We start from the raw sequence: 21,097 nt of genomic DNA on the forward strand, positions 1-21,097 counted from the left end.
CATGCGCAGGCGCCTCCCTCGGCCCCGGCGTGCAGACTCCGCACACACGGCGCCTCCTTCCCTCCCTCATTCCTCCTCTCCGGGCCGCTAGCGGATAACACACAGCCATCTGCAGAACAAGTAAGTAATGCACCCACCCTGACCCGGAGCATGGGCCTCTCCGCTCCGCCGGACCCCCTGCTAATAAAACCGAATCATCCCCCTGAACGGCGGCTCATGGGTTAATCCGTATCCCCCTGGCAGCCCGCGGTGAGGGGCTTCCTGGCCTCGCAGACTTGGGGCAGTTGTTGTCAGCCTCCCCCGGTATGGCGGAGATCTTTGCCTCTTGTTGCCGGTTTTTCCGGCGGGGCTCGTGGAGTTTTTGTGTATTTTTGGGGAAGAGGTCTCCAGTCTCGGCTCCATTGTTTGCATGGAGAGAGGAGCGGTGTCTCCGGGCAGGTCCGCCAGCTTTTTGTCTGCTGGCCCCAAGGGACGAGCTATGAATGGCCTCCTGTGTCCCAGGCTGTGCGGAGCCCTGGGCTGCTGCTGGGCGAATGCTGCTGTCTACTGTCCTTGTCCTGGTCCCTGCTGCCCCCATGCACTGCGGGATTTGCTGCTGCTGTCTACTGTCCTTGTCTTGGTCCCTGCTGCCCCCCATGCACTGCCGGATTTGCTGCTGCTGTCTACTGTCCTTGTCCTGGTCCCTGCTGCCCCCCATGCACTGCGGGATTTGCTGCTGCTGTCTACTGTCCTTGTCTTGGTCCCTGCTGCCCCCCATGCACTGCCGGATTTGCTGCTGCTGTCTACTGTCCTTGTCCTGGTCCCTGCTGCCCCCATGCACTGCGGGATTTGCTGCTGCTGTCTACTGTCCTTGTCCTGGTCCCTGCTGCCCCCCATGCACTGGGGGATTTGCTGCTGCTGTCTACTGTCCTTGTCTTGGTCCCTGCTGCCCCCATGCACTGCCGGATTTGCTGCTGCTGTCTACTGTCCTTGTCCTGGTCCCTGCTGCCCCCATGCACTGCGGGATTTGCTGCTGCTGTCTACTGTCCTTGTCCTGGTCCCTGCTGCCCCCCATGCACTGGGGGATTTGCTGCTGCTGTCTACTGTCCTTGTCTTGGTCCCTGCTGCCCCCCATGCACTGCCGGATTTGCTGCTGCTGTCTACTGTCCTTGTCCTGGTCCCTGCTGCCCCCCATGCACTGCGGGATTTGCTGCTGCTGTCTACTGTCCTTGTCTTGGTCCCTGCTGCCCCCCATGCACTGCCGGATTTGCTGCTGCTGTCTACTGTCCTTGTCCTGGTCCCTGCTGCCCCCATGCACTGCGGGATTTGCTGCTGCTGTCTACTGTCCTTGTCCTGGTCCCTGCTGCCCCCCATGCACTGGGGGATTTGCTGCTGCTGTCTACTGTCCTTGTCTTGGTCCCTGCTGCCCCCATGCACTGCCGGATTTGCTGCTGCTGTCTACTGTCCTTGTCCTGGTCCCTGCTGCCCCCATGCACTGCGGGATTTGCTGCTGCTGTCTACTGTCCTTGTCCTGGTCCCTGCTGCCCCCCATGCACTGGGGGATTTGCTGCTGCTGTCTACTGTCCTTGTCTTGGTCCCTGCTGCCCCCATGCACTGCCGGATTTGCTGCTGCTGTCTACTGTCCTTGTCCTGGTCCCTGCTGCCCCCCATGCACTGCGGGATTTGCTGCTGCTGTCTACAGTCCTTGTCTTGGTCCCTGCTGCCCCCCATGCACTGCGGGATTTGCTGCTGCTGTCTACAGTCCTTGTCTTGGTCCCTGCTGCCCCCCATGCACTGCCGGATTTGCTGCTGCTGTCTACAGTCCTTGTCTTGGTCCCTGCTGCCCCCATGCACTGCCGGATTTGCTGCTGCTGTCTACAGTCCTTGTCTTGGTCCCTGCTGCCCCCCATGCACTGCGGGATTTGCTGCTGCTGTCTACTGTCCTTGTCTTGGTCCCTGCTGCCCCCCATGCACTGCCGGATTTGCTGCTGCTGTCTACAGTCCTTGTCTTGGTCCCTGCTGCCCCCATGCACTGCCGGATTTGCTGCTGCTGTCTACTGTCCTTGTCTTGGTCCCTGCTGCCCCCATGCACTGCGGGATTTGCTGCTGCTGTCTACTGTCCTTGTCTTGGTCCCTGCTGCCCCCCATGCACTGCGGGATTTGCTGCTGCTGTCTACTGTCCTTGTCTTGGTCCCTGCTGCCCCCATGCACTGCGGGATTTGCTGCTGCTGTCTACTGTCCTTGTCTTGGTCCCTGCTGCCCCCCATGCACTGCGGGATTTGCTGCTGCTGTCTACTGTCCTTGTCTTGGTCCCTGCTGCCCCCATGCACTGCGGGATTTGCTGCTGCTGTCTACTGTCCTTGTCTTGGTCCCTGCTGCCCCCATGCACTGCGGGATTTGCTGCTGCTGTCTACTGTCCTTGTCTTGGTCCCTGCTGCCCCCCATGCACTGCCGGATTTGCTGCTGCTGTCTACTGTCCTCGTCTTGGTCCCTGCTGCCCCCCATGCACTGCGGGATTTGCTGCTGCTGTCTACAGTCCTTGTCTTGGTTCCTGCTGCCCCCAGGCACTGCCGGATTTGCTGCTGCTGTCTACAGTCCTTGTCTTGGTCCCTGCTGCCCCCATGCACTGCCGGATTTGCTGCTGCTGTCTACTGTCCTTGTCTTGGTCCCTGCTGCCCCCATGCACTGCCGGATTTGCTGCTGCTGTCTACTGTCCTTGTCTTGGTCCCTGCTGCCCCCATGCACTGCCGGATTTGCTGCTGCTGTCTACTGTCCTTGTCTTGGTCCCTGCTGCCCCCCATGCACTGTGGGATTTGCTGCTGTTGTCTACTGTCCTTGTCTTGGTCCCTGCTGCCCCCATGCACTGCCGGATTTGCTGCTGCTGTCTACTGTCCTTGTCTTGGTCCCTGCTGCCCCCCATGCACTGCGGGATTTGCTGCTGCTGTCTACTGTCCTTGTCTTGGTCCCTGCTGCCCCCATGCACTGCGGGATTTGCTGCTGCTGTCTACTGTCCTTGTCTTGGTCCCTGCTGCCCCCATGCACTGCGGGATTTGCTGCTGCTGTCTACTGTCCTTGTCTTGGTCCCTGCTGCCCCCATGCACTGCGGGATTTGCTGCTGCTGTCTACTGTCCTTGTCTTGGTCCCTGCTGCCCCCATGCACTGCCGGATTTGCTGCTGCTGCTGTCTACTGTCCTTGTCTTGGTCCCTGCTGTCCCCCATGCACTGCCGGATTTGCTGCTGCTGTCTACAGTCCTTGTCTTGGTCCCTGCTGCCCCCCATGCACTGCGGGATTTGCTGCTGCTGTCTACTGTCCTTGTCTTGGTCCCTGCTGCCCCCCATGCACTGCGGGATTTGCTGCTGCTGTCTACTGTCCTTGTCTTGGTCCCTGCTGCCCCCCATGCACTGGGGGATTTGCTGCTGCTGTCTACTGTCCTTGTCTTGGTCCCTGCTGCCCCCCATGCACTGCCGGATGTTCAGTGGATTTTTGGATAACTTTACTGGGTGTCGTTTTGAGGATTTTTGGTGAGTTTCCTTCTCCAAATGCACAAAAAGAAGCCTCATATTCTCTTCCTATCAATGCAAATGGGCAATCCGCCTTGCTGTCCATGCAGTGAGGTTTTTGAGCTTTTTTTTTTTTTTTTCCTCCCAATACTAACCTGCGGAAATAAACAAGTGATCTGTGACTTCATTGAGGTGGAAGTCCTCTCAAACAATACAAAAAAAGCAATGGATTCCTTTAAGAAAGTGACTATTTTTTTTTTTTCATTTTTATTACGCCTCCAAAAACCGCCTGGGTTCACAGGTTTTTGATAAATTTTATTTTTAGGAGGGGATTTGAAGCGGATCTACAGTACCAAAAAAAATCTGGATTGCTCATCTTAATCATTGTAATGTCCACTTTGCTGTTCCTTTTGAATAGTTTCTTGTTTTTTTAAATCCTGGAGAATATAAGATCCCATGTTAATTAAAAAAACTCAAGAGGAAAAAAAAATTATGGTTATGTGCAAACATCGTCTTATACACTTTGCTGGAACTGTAGTATTTTTCTTTTTTTTTTTTTCAAGAAAAGGTATTAAATACTCATTGAGGCTATTTAGCCTAAAAGAAAATGGAGAAAAACGTGAAAGTACAGAAATAGCTTAGCTGACAAATATGAAAAATTGTTGAAAATTCAGCAGTCATTTTTGATAAATATTTTTTTTTTACTGACCAACTATTGAAAAATTGTAAAAATTGTCCAACCCCACAAATCACTGCCAAAAACTGCCCGTCACTTGCCCTTTTGTGCAAGCGGAGTAAGTTTACTTCTATAGGCTCCTGATCTGTCTGTATAGTCCATCTGATTGATATTGTGCAACAGTTGTACAAGTGATCCGAAGTGCATTGACTCAGTACTGATATCATGTCTGTGCAACCTTAGCCCCTTCCTGATGGGGCCTGTTTTCTTTTTCTTTTCTTTTTCCCTTTACTTTGAAGAGGAGCAATACTGAAAATCTAGGGGGGGGGGAATAGGGTAAAACTGAACCGGTGTATAATTTGGGTTAGTAAAATTGCGTCTGTGTTGAAAATCTGCACATAAAAGTCCCGCGTACCCGCAAGAGAAATTGACATATTGTGGATTTGAAGCACGCACCGCAGGTCAGTTTACGCTAATTAAAAAAAAAAATAACACCGAGAATGAGATTTCTATAAGTCCCATCCATTTTGCTGAAACTAAAAGGCACTGCGTTTTTGATGCAGTAAAAAGGCGCAGCGTCAAAAACGCACCAAATACTCATCATGGGCACACAGTCTAAGGGTATGCGCGGACCATCAGTGGACGCTGCGTACTTGTTCAGCATCCAACCTGCAGTAGCAAGCTGAAACCACGCAGTGGATGGGATTTCAAGAAATCCCACACCGACGATGCATCCGCAGACTCCCTCGGTAACAGACTTTCCAGACCGCAGCATGGCAATTTTTCTTGCAGAGCCATTAGGGTCTGTGCACATGCTGCGGATCCGCATCGGTTTTGGCGCTGCGGATTCGCAGCTGTTTTCCATGAGTTTACAGTACCATGTAAACCTATGGAAAACAAAATCCGCAGTGCACATGCTGCGGAAAAAAACGCGTGGAAACGCAGCGGTTTATGTTCCGCAGCATGTCAATTCTTTGTGCGGATTCCGCTGCGGTTTACACCTGCTCCATTATAGGAATCCGCACAAAACCACAGTAAATCCGCAGGTAATCCGAAGTGCGGTTTACCTGCGGATTTACAAAAAGAGGTGCGGAAAAATCCGCAGACATCCCACCTACACGTGCACATACCCTTAGTCTCCCAAGATAAAGTTCACCCATAGAATGTATTGGACGTGGTGAATCCGCACGGTCCAGTGAACACTTGTGGATTCACCTGTGTTCAATAGACGGCAGCAATATACCGTATGACAGGGTTGCACGTGATGTCATGTCGCATTATGTAATATGGCTGATATTTATTTTCTCATAGATTCTCGAACAGTGAAAAAAAAAATGTGCCTTTGCTTGAGAGAGTACGGCATGGGTCCGCAGTGCACCTTCATCTCCACCCTGTAAAGTTCATATACATCATGTTGAGCAATTCCTGAGTAATTCTGCCTCAGGATGGTGAACAACATCTTACAGTCTGCTTTATTAGACTATTAAATAGCAAATTTTTCTGTGCAATGATGCAGCCTCCATTCATTGATCATTATAGTGGACATTTTGCCTCATAAATTATTGACCTCCTGGCTTCTGCTAGTTTTGGCTTCTATACAATAGCGCCGTTCAGCAGGAGAGTCAATGCTCGTGACTTTGGCAAGGGCGCTTTCTTGCCTTCTACCTTAGCTATTGACAGAGGTAATTTACGTTAAATCAAATCTGCAATCATAATTAGTCACAGCGATTGACACTTATTCACACAATGGCACCTTATTATCCGGTTTGTGTTACGGCCACAATCCCAAGCATGAATGCAGAATTCCTTGCCAGAACGAAGGGCATCACAGGCTTATAGGATGATTTTTAGTTCACCGACGCTTCTTACCGAATGTGTATGGGGGTCTCCTGACTTTTGAATTACCGGTACATCCAATTCTTTTGTTTTCCTGGGAGATGAGGTGTCAGCCAGCTGCCTATGTCCCTCTCCCTATTGAAGGCACCAACGAGCAAGCAGAGGACTCTGGGCGATTGCTACCAAAGATGTGTGAGCACCATAACCATGTTCTGATGTTAAAAATTCTTTGAAATTTAGTGATAAGTGAAATGGCCATCCTTATAGGTGATGTCACTTATTTGCATTAGTATGTGGAGTGGTATTAGGGGAGTGCAAAAGAATCTGATGTTCAGTGGCCCAGGAAAACTGGAAGTTACAAAGGTCCTCTGTGATAAGAAATCCTAAAAAGTGTATTGTTTATAGTTTGTTTTTGTCACATTTTGTTTGTAAATGCAAATATAACACCACTGGGGATCCATAAGGCAGGGAATAAGTCTACCAGTGACACAGTAGCAGCTACCCAGTGCCTGGTAATGGAGAGATAGGGGCAGCACTTGTGTGGTCGGTTCCTGTGTGTGCAGATAATGACATGTAGGCGGTTTACACAGGCTGGACATGCACATTTATTTTGGCTAACTCTTTCTGTAGAGAAGAGGGAGGAGGACCTGCCACTGCGCCATCATTATTGGTGGTGACTGTCCTTTTTTTAAAATTTATTTTAATAATCTAATAGGCTTTTCCCATCACAGTGGTGGTTTGTTCACACCACCGTATTTTCGTTCTAAGTACTGTAAGTAAAGAAAAAAAAGACCACACTTTGACCAATGTTATTTAAAAATACAGTGCAGGTGATTTTTCTTAATTTTTTTCATTTACTGAACCTGCGTCTGAAAAACAAATTGCAGCCTGCACTAGTTTGTGCCATAAATTAGATGAGTGTATGGGTGTGCTAAAAAAAATCAGATGCTAAGGCCATGTTCACACCATCCTTTTTTTAATGCGGAATCGCCGCGATTTTCCCGCTGCGGGTCTGCAGCTGTTTTCCATGCAGGGTACATTACAATGTACCCTATGGAAAACAGGAACTGCTGTGCCCACATTGCGGAAAATCGCGAAAAAAGCCCCGCTGAATAGCCGCGGTAAAAAAGAAGTACCATGTCGCTTCTTTTTGCGGAACTGCAGCGGTTCTGCACCCATAGACCTCCATTGTGAGGTCAAACCCGCAGTAAAACCCGCAGATGAAAAAAAATATCTGCGGGTTTTCTGCGGTTTGTGGTGCAGAACCGCTGCAGTGTGGCTGCCCCCCCGTGCCCCAATCCCACCCCCCATGCTCCGATGCCACCCCCCCGTGCCCTCATCTCCCCCCCCCCCTTATACTTACCCGGCCTCCCGGTGTCCGTCCGGTCGTCTTCTCCCTGGGCGCCGCCATCTTGCAAAATGGCGGGCGCATGCGCAGTGCGCCCGCCGAATCTGCCTGCCGGCAGATTCGTTCCAAAGTGCATTTTGATCACTGAGATAGGTTATATCTCAGTGATCAAAATTAAAAAAAATAGTAAATGACCCGGGGGGGGGGGGGGGGGGGGGGTCCCTACTTATGGGGGTGACAAAGGGGGGGGGGGGGCCCTTTGTCACCCCCATAGGTAGGGACAATAAAAAAATTAAGAATTTTTTATTTTTTTTCCACTAAGGTTAGAATAGGGGTAGGGTATTTTCAGCCATTTTAAAGGGACACTGTCACCTGAATTTGGAGGGAACAATCTTCAGCCATGGAGGCGGGGTTTTTGGGTTTTTGATTCACCCTTTCCTTACCCGCTGGCTGCATGCTGGCTGCAATATTGGATTGAAGTTCATTCTCTGTCCTTCATAGTACACGCCTGCGCAAGGCAAGATTACCTTGTGCAGGCATGTACTATGGAGGACAGAGAATGAACTTCAATCCAATATTGCAGCCAGCGGGTAAGGAAGGTGAATCAAAAACCCCGCCTCCATGGCTGAAGATTGCTCCCTCCAAATTCAGGTGACAGTGTCCCTTTAACCCTAAAAAACTTCCTAGAAAACACACAGACTCTGCATAGAAAACTGCATCAAAAAACGCACCAAAAAACGCACCAAAAAGCACCAAAAAAAGAACCTGCGTTTTCTGCCAAGAGCTGCGGTTTTTAGTCCTGAAAAAAAAGGAGGGAAATCAGGAACGTGTGAACATAGCCTTACAGATGCATTGTAATTCTGTAACATAACTTATATTGTTTTTCTTTCTTGAATGTTCATTTGAATTCACTTTTGGCCCCTTCATTCTCAGGATCCTTGGGGGTTAGATTTTGCTGAACCACCAGCAAATTTGACTTTAATAATTTTCTTTATAACATCCCAATATGATCAAAAATGAAATTTCTTCACCTCTATTAAAGCTACTGTCCAGTTAGAGGATCACAATTTATAAGCAAGATACTTGCTACCTATAAGGGATGATTACTGTGCTTGATTATTTTATTCAGATTTTGCTGCTATTTAGCTCATGTGTGTCTAAAGGGAGTCTATGGTAGTCGGAGACGCACCTCCTGTCTTATCATAGGCTCAGGATACCTTTTTTATGGGGAAAGACTTCTTTCCATTGTGATTTTTATTTTATTCTTTTTTTTCCTTTTTCCACAATTGTTAGCCTAGGGGTATGTGTACACAACATCTTTTTCAATTGGATTTTTCAGAAAATGCTCAAAAGAATGAGCATGTTTATCTTTTATGTTAAAATAAATTGCTGTTCAATACAATCAGGATTTTGAAGACTTTTAATCACTTTTCAGTTCCTAAAAACGGTGACCGTTTAATCCTTCACCCCTTTGCCTGTTTAATGACCAGGCAAAATTTTACAGTTCTGACCACTGATTCTGAGACTGTTCTTTGGTGACATATTGTACTTCATGATCGGGGTAAAATTTCTTTAATATGACTGTTTTTTTTCTGAAAATAACAGAAATCTGTTGAATATTTAGCAATTTTCAAACTTTTAATTCTTCTACCCTTAAACCAGAAAGTTATGTCAGGCAGAACAGGCCATCTGCATCATTTTTTTTTTGTTAGGTAGTTAGAAGGGTTAAAAGTTTATCAGCAATTTCTTATTTTTCCCCCAAATTTTCAAAACCATCTTTTAGGGACCACATCACATTTGAAGTCACTTTGAGGGGCCAAAAAATACCCAAAAGTGACACCATTTTAAAAACTACACTCTTAAAAGTACTAAAAACCAAATTCAAGAACTTTATTAACCCTTCACAGGGTGTTTCCAGAGGCTTTGAGCTGCTAGTAACTCTGAAGCCCCCCTATATTCCTATTAACAGATGACGGACCTGAGTGGGTTTTCTTTTTTTTTTTGACGATTGAGTTGAACCTTTATTGAGAACATTTTACATAATATTTAGGATCACATTTATCCTGCGATCTACACTAAGCACTTACATCAGGGTTTCCATCTAAATCTACAAGTGATGTGATCCAGACGAAACCTCCGAGGGATCCATTCACTATAATGTGACAGCTGAGGACTGTTTATTTACAGTTGGCGGATGGGAACCCGTTAACAGTGTTTTGTCTTTTATTTTTAAGGGGATATGGTTAAGTGGACCACCTCTTATATATCACAGTTCAATATTTCTATAATGCTGTATTTCTGCCACCAACCTGACCTAGAAGAACTGAAAAATAACTTTTATTATACTCACCTGTGGGGCAGTCCGGTACGAGGGGCGTAGCTCTTCTTGGCTGGCGCCCCCTCCCCATCTTATGACGCATTTCTGCATCATCCAAACAATCTCCTCGGCATCACGTTCCTGCGCAGGTGTACTTATCTGCCCTGTTGAGGGCAGAGCAAAGTACTGCAGTGCGCAGGCGCTGGGAAAGGTCAGAGAGGTCCAGCTCCTGCGCACTGCAGGACTTTGCTCTGCCCTCAACAGGACAGATAAGTACGCCTGCGCAGGAGCGCGATGCAGAGCAGACTGTTTGGATGATGCAGGGATGCATCATCCACCATCCACATGAGCGAAGAAGGAGGCGCCAGACCAATAAGAGCTACACCTCTCGGACCGGACCACCCCGCAGGTGAGTATATAAGTTATTTCTCAGTTTTTCTATGTCGGATTGGGGGCAGATATGCATCATTATAGAGTGTTGTATATCAACCCTGAAAGGTGGTGGCCGTAACTAGTATTGGCCTAACCTGGTGACAGGTTCCCTTTATGGACAAACTGGAGAGTTGCGAGAGTGTTATCGGGTAGGCCACATAGGAGGATGTTGCAGTAGTGGAGGAGGGAGATGATTAGGGCATGCACAAGCATTTTAGTAGATTGGGGGATTGAGGATTCTGGAAATATTTTTGACCTGGAGGCGACAAGAAGTGGCGAGAGCTTGGATGTGCTGAAGGACAGGGCAGAGTCAAGGGTTACTCCGATGCAACAGATTTCCAGTACAGGGGAAAGCGTGATGTCATTAATTGTGACAGATGAGGAAGGGAAGCAAATGACTCTTTGGAGTAAAATATTGTTTAAAAACAGGCAGGGAAATGCTTTATCTCACAGAGAGAATCGTCTGTTATCTCCTGGTGTCCTGTCTGCATACTCTTTTGCTTCCTCCCCTACCCAGGAGCTGTGCTATGATCAGGCCATGTCCCTGCACGGTCAGACACAGACATTACACAGTACACAGCAGGGGCACATTTATAAGATTATCTCAGCACAGGAACATTTTATGTAAACACATCCAGTTGTGGAACTTATTATTATGCCAAGATCTATTGATTTCAAATTTTGTTTGTAGGAAAACCCCTTTAACAAATGTAAATGGCTAATATTGTAAAACCTGAAGGACAGGCAATGTCTTCCGTTTTGAATTATAAATTTTTTTTTTTTTTGGGGGGGCGGGGTTATCGAGCCTTTTAAAATTATTTTAAGCAATCAATATTAGATGAGTTGGTGTCTGACTATCATGCGAGTACCGCAGTCTCTTCAGTGGTTACAGCAGCTTGCAGGCTGCTTTCTACTCGCTTGTACTCCATTAATTTTATAGTGGGTGGCCAAGATTACAACGTTTTTATTCAATTCATTGGAAGAATGCTACAATATCGTCAATGGTCGCTTAAGAAGCAAAACAAAAAAATTAGGTGAGCACAAGCCTTCGAGGTGCTGTAAATATGAAAGAGACTGCGACGCTGGGATCTAATATTTATGGCTCATCCAATGCTAAACTGATTGATCCGTATATGTGTCAGTGAGGCCGTGTATATGTATGCTATGTTATATGTGTGTGTGATAACAATAAAGGAGGACAAGCAAAAGAATAAAGTAATGATGGGAGGATTATCTTACACTGGGGATTTCCTTGGGCGGAGTGACTGCTGCATTAGCGCTGATAATAAAAGGCTGGATTAATTCTTACATTTAATTAACTTGATACATTCTCTTGTGCATGCTGATAAAGTTTAGCGCATAAAAACATGTTTCAACGTCCTGAGGTTTTTGCTGCAAAACCTGATTCCTGCATTTTTGCATTCTTTTCTATCTATGGCTGAAATAAGTGACGGGCTGCGGTCTTAAAAAAAATGCAGCAGTTTTCCAATTCAGTCAGGGAAATTTAACAACAATGTGTGTACATGAAGATAGCTTTTGTTGGTGCTGTAAAACGCAGCTTAAAAGTTGTATTAAATAACGCAGCAAAAACGCATCGTGTGAACATAGCCGTACAGCAGTGCGCTGTTGGTCGCTCTTTTGATTGTTTGGTTTTCAGAAAGTTTGTAAAGGGCGCTAAATATTTGATGCCAATAACATTACCGTCTTTTTATTCTGTTTAGTGTAGAACAAGTACTTCTTGGCCGATATTATGAAGCTGGTCTTTATGTTCTGTACAGACCTGTCCGGGGAGTGGTTTTGTGGTGTCTTTACAGCGTCAGACTGGTTCTGTGGTCTGACTCATGTGACGTCCATAGTTTCCTGTACCGTTGCATCTGTCGGCCTTTCTACAATTGATTTTGTAATTGGTGTTCCAGTATTGAAACCGCAGCATTCAGATGTAGCACGTCAGGATAGGTTTACATCATGGTCGACCCAATTTTCAGACCGAGCACTCACCTGTCAGAGAAGAACAAAGAACGTCCCCTACTACCGCTGGGTGTCCTAACTGTGGGACACCCACCAATCTAACAGTTCTCATCCAGCCAGAAGTAGGTTACCATTTTTGGAGACTGAAATGCTCTTTAAATACCCTTTCATGAAGTTTTGCAGAATCCCCAATTTATGATCAGTTTGTAGTCGGGTTAATAATTTTCTCATGCAGTCCTCTTGGTCACTATGCTCACACGCACTTTTTTTTTTGTTGGCGGTGTTTTTTTGTTGCTGTTGCATTTTTGGTGAATACTACGAACTTTATTAAACATGCACTGTAGTAAAAGAAAAACAAAACTAAAAAGGCAGAAAAAAAATGCTTTTTTTACTGCAGACAAAAATGTTGTGTAAACTTGGCCTAATACATTGGGCCAGATTTGATGCATGCAACATGGAGCCATCACACAGCCTTCATAGGCTGCTATTGAAACTGCATTGGTTTCATAGAGAAATGCTAAGGCTATGTGCACACGTTGCGGATTAGCCTCTGGAAGTTTTTGTGTGGATTCTGCATCTCTAGGCAGAAATCGCAGGTGCGGATTTGATGCATTTTTTATGTGGATTTTGTGCTGATTTCTTGCGTTTTTACTCCTGCGGATTTCTATAATGGAATGGGTCCAAAAACGCTGCAGATCCGCACAAAAGAAGTGACCTACATCTTTTAATCCGCAGCGTTTCCGTGAGGAATTTTCCGCACCATTAGCACAGCATTGTTTTTTTTTTTCATTGATTTACATTGTACTGTAAATCACTTGCAGATCTGCAGCGTTTCTGCACGGTAAAAAACGCTACAGATCCACAGGAAATCCGCAACATGTGCACATAGCCTAATAATCCTCGAGACAATAAATGTGGCATGCCTTGTTGGTGAAGTAACATTTTGAGGTGGAAAATATATTGCTATTTAAATCTATTTCATTTTTTCTGTTGGCACAAAGTAATCTGTTTTATAGAGTCACACGTTCTAACCTGCACTACTTTGCAGTATTTTGGTAACTTTTGGCGATATCTCGTGCTCTATCATGACACCTCCCTCAGGATAGGAGATAGAAACACAGATTCTTGCACAAAAAAAAACAAAAAAAAAACAGGTTAGGTTTGTGAATATCCAAGTTTTTATGTTTAACCATAAAGGGATCTGATCCAGTCACTGAAGCTAAATATACAACACGCAAGATCATATGTCCTTGCTATTAATCGGTGTCATAACTGGCAAGGAACTAAGGAAGTTGTCCAATACCTGGACAACTTCTCATATGCCTCACTTGGCCCCCATAAAATAATAAAGCCTATACTCGCCTTCCCGTAGTTTCGCAGTTCCCGCGGTGTGGGCACTAGCTCTCCCGCGGCTTCCGTGCTGCTGTTGTGACGCCGGCGCCCAATCATGTTTGATTTGTCCGAAGGCGGGGACAGACACCGGCACTGATTGGGCACTGGCGTCACGTGTCGCAACACCGCACAAGAACCCCAGGGAGAGCGAGTGCCGGCACGACAGGAACGGCGCCAGCACAGGAGGTGAGTAAAATCTTTATTACTTTATGAAGGCCAAACATTTAGGAGAAGAACGGGTTATCATAGTAGTGGACAACCCCTTTAAGATGCATTTTTTTGGTGAGTTTTTGACATTGTGTATTTTCGCTGCATTAAAAACTCAGCATCTTACAGTTCCACCAGAGTAGATAGTATTTATAGAGATTTCCTGCCCATTGTGCTTTTTTTTTTATTTTTCTTTTTTACTGCGTATTTACCTTGATGTTGTAAGGGAATTGCAGAATTTATTCATATATTACCATCGTCATTGGGGGACGTAGTAGTGGGATATTCTGACATTGCGTTATTGTCCAAAGGCCCCTTCTAACAAAAATGAAGTGGATAACGCCAAAGTGTTCAGAGGATAAAGCCTTTTTCTGTCATAAGATTTTTTTGAAATATCAAAACAATAACTTTAAGGCTATGTTCTCACGTTCAGGAATTTTCGCGTTTTTTTCGCTATAAAAACGCGATAAAACCGCAAAAAAAGTGCATACATTAAGCATCCTATTTATTAGAATGCAATCTGCATTTTTTGTGCACATGCTGCGTTTTTTTTCTGCGGCGGAATCGCATTCTGGAAAAAAAATGCAGCATGTTCATTTTTTTATGCAGAATCGCGAGGATTCCGCACACACAGGAATGCATTAATCCGCTTACTTTCCGCATGTGGCTGTGCCCACCATGCGGGAAGTAAGCGGATCATGTGCGGTTGGTACCCAGGGTGGAGGAGAGGAGACGGACGGGTGCACATAGCCTAAACGTTGGGTTGTGGAGCTGTAAAGTTTTCTGCCGTAAAGGATTGTTCATTTGTATTATTTTTTAAGTCAGACTTTTTTTCTAGTTAAATGTGATATCCATAGACATTTTGTGTGCCTTTTTTTTGATCAAATAGTTACCTGTTTTGCCAAAATGTTGCAAGGGAGGGACTGAAGTCCCAAACTCTTAGGCTATGTGTGCACGTTGCGGATTTTGCTGCGGATCGGCAGTGGATTTGCAGCTGCGGGTCCGCAGCAACTTTCCATGCGTTTACAGTACAATGGAAACCGCAATCCGCAGTGCCCATGCTGCGGAAAAAAACGCACGGAAACGCTGCGGGTTACATTCTGCAGCATGTCAATTCTTTGTGCGGGTTCCGCTGCGGTTTACACCTGCTCCGTCCACAATAGGAATCCGCAGGTGGAATCCGCGGTAAATCCGCAGGTAAAATGCAGTGCCTTTTACCTAAGGATTTCTCAAATCCTCTGTGGAAAAATCCGCAGAGCTCCAAAATACGTGTGCACATACCCTTACAATAATGGCAAACACCAGCACATATAAAATAGACTTCAAAGAAGTAATAAAAAGTGCCAATTAAAAATGTGATAAAAGGACAAAAAAATTAAACAAAAGATGTGCAATAATGAATTAGGGGCCAATAGTTTAATACAGTTAACGTAGTAATAAAATAGGTAAAAAGTGCTGCCAAACAGAAGCTTGAAGGGAAACTTTTTCTTCTACCAGAATAATCTGATATTAGTGGATGGATGTTCCTTGTCTGGATCTGTGTAACCATAGTGGTAAAATGGGTGATTTCCCAAATGTCTTCTGATTAGCTAGTGCTATAATTGTCATTGGGATGAAAAGGGTTCATTGCATGTTGTCTGCTCGTTCCTTGGCACGTCATGTGTCTGCATGTGGACACTAGGGAGAACATCCAAGTATATATCTCGGAAGGAACTTGCCGTTCGAGAATTGAAGTTACAAGCTTTGCTCAAAATCTTCGATATCATTTAGGCTGTGTGCACACGATGCAGATTTGGTGCAGAAAAATCTGCTGCAGTTCTGCACTAAATCTGCATCTCCTGGCAGAATCTGCAGGTGCGTTTTTTATGCGTTTTTTTATGCGTTTTTTGTGCACAAATCTGCACAAAAAACGCATAAAAACGCATAAAAAACGCACCTGCAGATTTCTATTATGGAGGGGTGCAGAAATGCTGCAGAACTGCACAAAAGAAGTGACATGCACTTCTTTGAAATCTGCAGCGTTTCTGCGCAGATTTTTCTGCACCATGTGCACAGCTTTTTTTTTTTCACATTGATTTACATTGTACTGTAATCACAGTGCAGTTCTGCAGCGTTTCTGCTGCAGAAAAATCTGCTGCAGTTCTGCACTAAATCTGCATCGTGTGCACATACCCTTACTGCGTACAGTCGGATGCGCTACAGACACCTGTGGGTAGTACTATGGCTAAAAAAGCAAACAAAAGCAAAACACGTAAGCAAGCTGTCATACTAGAATCCGCCTATTGTAGACATGACGTCAGTCTCTGTGTGTGAACTACAGGAGGACAGAAATCCCTACTGGCAGCTTTCTATTCTTCTATCTGGACCCAGTGCTGAGCGTTCCTATTATGGTAGAAAAAAAACTCCCTGCCCCTTCTCCCATGTTGACGGAATTAATAAGCGCTACGGAATATGATGGCTATAGAAGCAGCGCATAATAAATAAGATCTATACAAAAGAGTCTTGTTAGAACGGCTTGGTCGCTACCATATCCTGCTATCTGGCAGCAAGGACTTTTTCAGACCTCCTTGATTTTTGTCATATGTTAAAACACGAACTGTTGTTCATCAATGTTTTGATCTGCATTTCATTAGTGTTGGTCAGGGTTTCAGTGGTTACAATAACCGATCTTTCACATATAAGAAAACGAAAACAAAACGACCTTGTGATAATTCTCCTTTTGATTTTCACGAACCTATAGACGTGAATGGGACATTTAGTTCCTTGACTCAGATCAAAAACAGACATGAACTTTTTTTTTTTTTTGTGGTCCACAAAACAATTTGAGACATTTGATTAACATTATAGACTTCTCATAATCTCATAGGGTATGCGCACATGATCAGCAAACGCTGCGGTTTGGACCCTGCCTGCTTGCTCAGCGTCAAATCCATAGCATCAAGATGTTCATGTCCACTATTCTTTCACAGACTACTTTTGATCACTCGCAGAGACCAACATGCGGCGCTTCTCTCTAGACCGCAGTAAGTCCATTTATCTTACGCATTTCACCGGACGCAGTGAATCCGCACGGTCCAGTGAACACTTGTGGATTCACCTGCGTTGAATAGACTGCAGCGCTTCCAAAACGCTGCTGCTAGTTTTGGATCTTCTGCACATACCCATATAGAGTGTGTACTTAATTTATGGACATCTGAACGAGGCCTAAGATACCCCAGCACTCAATGGATGTCCGTGCTATCTGTGAGTGGTATGTGCAGATTTTATAGTGTATTCTATGAGATGAAACATCAGCATCTCTCCCCTGCCTCCTGCTTGTAAGAGCTGACAGGAAGAAACCTCTTATCGTCAGGTGTCTAGGTATTATATTGGTTGTTCTGTTGGATAATCTTTATTGCTTAGACGGCTTTTTACTGACAATTGAGCTACATTACTTCTTTACTCTGTGGGTGGTGTATGTGTTGATTTAAGCCTCCTTTGCAGACAACAGATGTATCCTCAGGGCGCATATGACACTGTAGACATATACACGGTTACACCTATATAGAATTCCAATGAATTGCTTTGCATGTGATTTTGTTAACATTGTTCGATTTATTTGTGATGATATCGTTGTCACGTGGAATTACACAGATGCATGTAGTTTCATGCAAACCCATAGTAATTTTACACTGTAATACTGCGATCATCATATGTTGAGACAGTAGTGTGTTTTTTCTGCCACAGTAGTGACAATGCTGAGCCAGTTTTCCATGGTTTTCAACAATCACAACAAAAATGGCACGGTTTTAGGGTAACTTGAAAGTAGCGGTTTTTGCAGCTTTTTTTTCTGCAGCAAAACCTGATCTTCTTGGCAGGAATGAAAATGCGTAAAAGGTTTAGGTGCTTTTTTGTTGCGTATTTGCATTTTTGGTGCCTTTTTTTTTTTCTCTTTGTCCATACTAATGTCCTTGAATTGTCAGCAGCAAAAACACAGCAAATAATGATACCTGCATTTTTGCTGCATTTTTTCAACACCCATTCAAGTGAGTGAAAAACCGCTGAAAGAAGTGGCATGCTCTATGTCCAAAAAATGCAGCAAAGCACAAAATACTGATTGCACAAAAAAAAGTGTGCGCACGTGAGATCTCTGAACTCTTATAGGCTTTGCTGGTACTGTAAAATGCACCTGAAAATTAGCATAAAAAGGCAGCAAAAAAAGCAGCAAAAACGCCCTGTGTGAACTTACTCTTACAGTAAATTAGACAAGGGGAAAAATACATAGCCTTCTAAGGGTACCGTCACACAGTGCAATTTTGATCGCTACGACGGCACGATTCGTGACGTTCGAGCGATATAGTTACGAGATCGCAGTGTCTGACACGCTCCTGCGATCAGGGACCCCACTGAGAATCGTACGTCGTAGCAGATCGTTTGAAACTTTCTTTCGTCGTCTAGTGTCCCGCTGTGGCGGCATGATTGCATGGTGTAACATATATCGTATACGATGTGTGCATAGTAACCAACGGCTTCTACATCGCACATACGTCATGAAATTATCGCTCCAGCGTCGTAGATTGCAAAGTGTGACAGCAGTCTACGACGCTGGAGCGATATTGTTACGACGCTGGAGCGTCACGGATCGTACCGTCGTAGCGATGAAAATTGCACTGTGTGACGGTACCCTTAAGTGTGAATGCAGCCTTTAGCAGCAATTATCACTGTTTACTTATTTATTGTAAGATCACTTTTGCAAAGTAGTCAAATTACCTTAGAATAAAGGTACCGTCACATTAGCGACGCTCCAGCGACATAGACAACGATCCGACCTAAACTAGATCGCTGCAGCGTCGCTGTTTAGGTCGCTGTAGAGATGTCAAACACAGCAACTCCAGAACGATGCAGGAGCGATCCAGTGACGTACTTATCGTTCTCGCTGGTTGTTAGCTCTGTGAAAAAACATTGCAGGCATCGTTGCTTTTGCTGTCAAACATGACGAATCACGCCGACCTGACGACCAAATAAAGTTCTGGCCTTCTAGCTCCGACCAGCGATGTCACAGCGGGATCCTGATCGCTGCTGCGTGTCAAACACAACGAGATCGCTATCCAGGACGCTGCAACGTCACGGATCGCTGTCGTTGTTCACTGTGAAGGTACCTTAAGGGAGTGGCGACTATAATATTGCAGGCGGCAAGAGCATCATCAGCTGCTGGCAGATCTATCTTTTAGGGCATGTTTCCATTTGCGAGAAACACGTCCGTGTCTCGCATGTGGAAACGAAGCTCTGGTACCGGCACTCGAGAGCGGAGCGTGAGGCTCCATGTGTTGCTATGCAGCCGCACGCTCCGCTCCGGAGTGCCGGCACCAGAGCTTCGTTTCCACATGCGAGACACGGACGTGTTTCTCGCAAATGGAAACAAGCCCTTAGGCTGGGGTCAGACTAGCGTATTGCATCTGATGCGAGAGCATGGGATGCGATATGCTAATGACCCTCGGCTCCTGCTCTGCTGCGAGCGGGAGCCGAGTGTCATGCGTCTGTGCTCCGAGCTTCTCGCAAAGAGCGGATCGGAGCACAGCTGCGGAGGAGGCGGAGAAACTAATTTCTCCATCTCCTCCATTGCCGGGGTCAGCGTTAAACACACATCACTCGGATGATATCCGAGTGGTGTGCGCTGTCTCACTCTCACCCATAGGCTTATATGGGTGCGAGTGAGCCGAGAGTCGGCCGAGTGTCGGTGACAATCACAGCATGCTGTGATTGTCTCGGACCGATGAAGATGGCCGAGAAAAAATCGGCTGCTGAGAACTGCCCCATAGTTTAACATTGGTCCGAGTGCAATGCGATTTTTTTTTTTTTCTTATCGCATTGCACTCGTCCGTATTATGGTCTAGTGTGACTCCGACCTTAAGCAGGTAGTAGCATGTCTGGAGCGCCTAAATGGCTGCGGCCTTTCTTATGGCGGGTTATAATGAAAATGCCGTAGTAAAGAGCTCTTTGATACCATGATTGAAACCTGTTGCCTCTATAGTAAGCAAGATCATTGAGGCTCAGATCCATATCTGACAGGCTTGGGTTTGATTACAGGGATGTGATTAAATTAAGCAACATGTGCGGCCATGTTCTCTAGTTAACCCTGACCGCTGTAAAGAGCGCTGAGAGATTAGGACCCTAGTTCTTCTGATTGGTCAGACCCTCAAATTTGAGGGCCCGATTCACCAAGGTGTGTTTGATAGTTTTTTTCACCTACACCTTGAAATGTCACAAAATGTTGTGACTTTTGCCATTTTTGCACCATTCTTGGCCAGCTCTGTCAGAGTCCATGGACGGGGTAGTAAGACCTGCCTGGCATGCTTATTGAAATTTTAGGCTATGTGCACACGTCTTCTTGGCCACTGCGGATTTTTCCGCAGCAGATTTGATAAATCTGCAGGGCAAAAATGCTGCGTTTTTGCTGCAGATTTATCGCGGATTTACCGCGGTTTTCACTGCGGTTTTACAACTGCGGTTTTCCATATGGGCAGCTATAAAACGCTGTGGAATCCGCAGAAAGATGTGACATGCTGCGGAATGTAAACCGATGCGTCTCCGCGCGCTTTTTTCCGCAGCATGGGCACAGCTTTTTGGTTTCCCATAGGTTTACATTGAACTGTAAACTCATGGGAAACTGCTGCGGATCCGCTGCTGCAGAATCGCTGCGGATCCGCAGCAAAATCCGCATCGTGTGCACATACCCTTATACTACTTTGGCGCATATTATGCCAAAAATGTATTGTAGTGCCAGACTAGAGCGCCGTTTCTCGCGAAGGCCCACAGCAATTGTAAGATGCATTCCTTAGTGAATTAGGTGCGTCTTACTCAATCGGTGATTTAACTGCTTCACCACCTTGGGATTTTCCATTTTGTTTTTTCTATTTTTGCTCCTGTTCTTCCCAGAGCTATGTTTTTTTTTTTCTGGCAATATAAGGGCTTGTTTTTTTTTTTTTTTTTGCGGGACAAGTTGTAGTTTTGAATGACACCATTTGTTTTACCATATAGTGTACTGGAAAATGGTGTAAAATTTGGAAGTGCGGTGAAATTGGGGGGGGGGGGGGGGGGGGCGTGCACTTCCACATTTTTTTTTTTTTTTACCATGTTAACTAAATGCTAAAATTGACCCATTAGTATTATTCCCAAGGCCATTACGAGTTCACAGATACCAAACATGTCTAGGTTATTTTTTATTTAAACAGTGAAAAAAATGTAAATTGCGACATTTTCTGAGACTCATAGCGTCTCCATTTTTCGTTATCTGGGGCCTGGTGAGGGCTTATTTTTTGCACCCTTAGCTGATATTTTTATTTATACCATTTCGAGATAGATACAATGTTTTGGTCGCCTGTTAATGTGTTTTATTTTGATGTTGCGGAGAAGAAGAAAAAAGTAATTCTGGATTTTTTTATTTTTTTTTTCTAGTTGCGCC

General features: G+C 45.4%; 1 protein-coding gene across 2 annotated transcripts in view; it reads left to right on the forward strand.

The window, feature by feature from the left end:
* The first annotated feature begins 8 nt into the window (after positions 1–8).
* The window catches only part of ST3GAL6 (ST3 beta-galactoside alpha-2,3-sialyltransferase 6), a 208,582-nt gene continuing 187,493 nt past the window's right edge, over positions 9–21,097 (forward strand). The window contains exon 1 of one of the 2 annotated variants that reach the window (XM_069761009.1): positions 9–120. The gene's annotated coding sequence lies outside the window, so the exon portion shown is untranslated. The remainder of the gene's footprint in view (positions 121–21,097) is intronic. The other variant, XM_069761007.1, reaches the window with a different exon arrangement.

The sequence above is a fragment of the Ranitomeya imitator genome, chromosome 3, assembly GCF_032444005.1.
Source record: "Ranitomeya imitator isolate aRanImi1 chromosome 3, aRanImi1.pri, whole genome shotgun sequence".
NCBI lineage: Eukaryota > Metazoa > Chordata > Amphibia > Anura > Dendrobatidae > Ranitomeya > Ranitomeya imitator.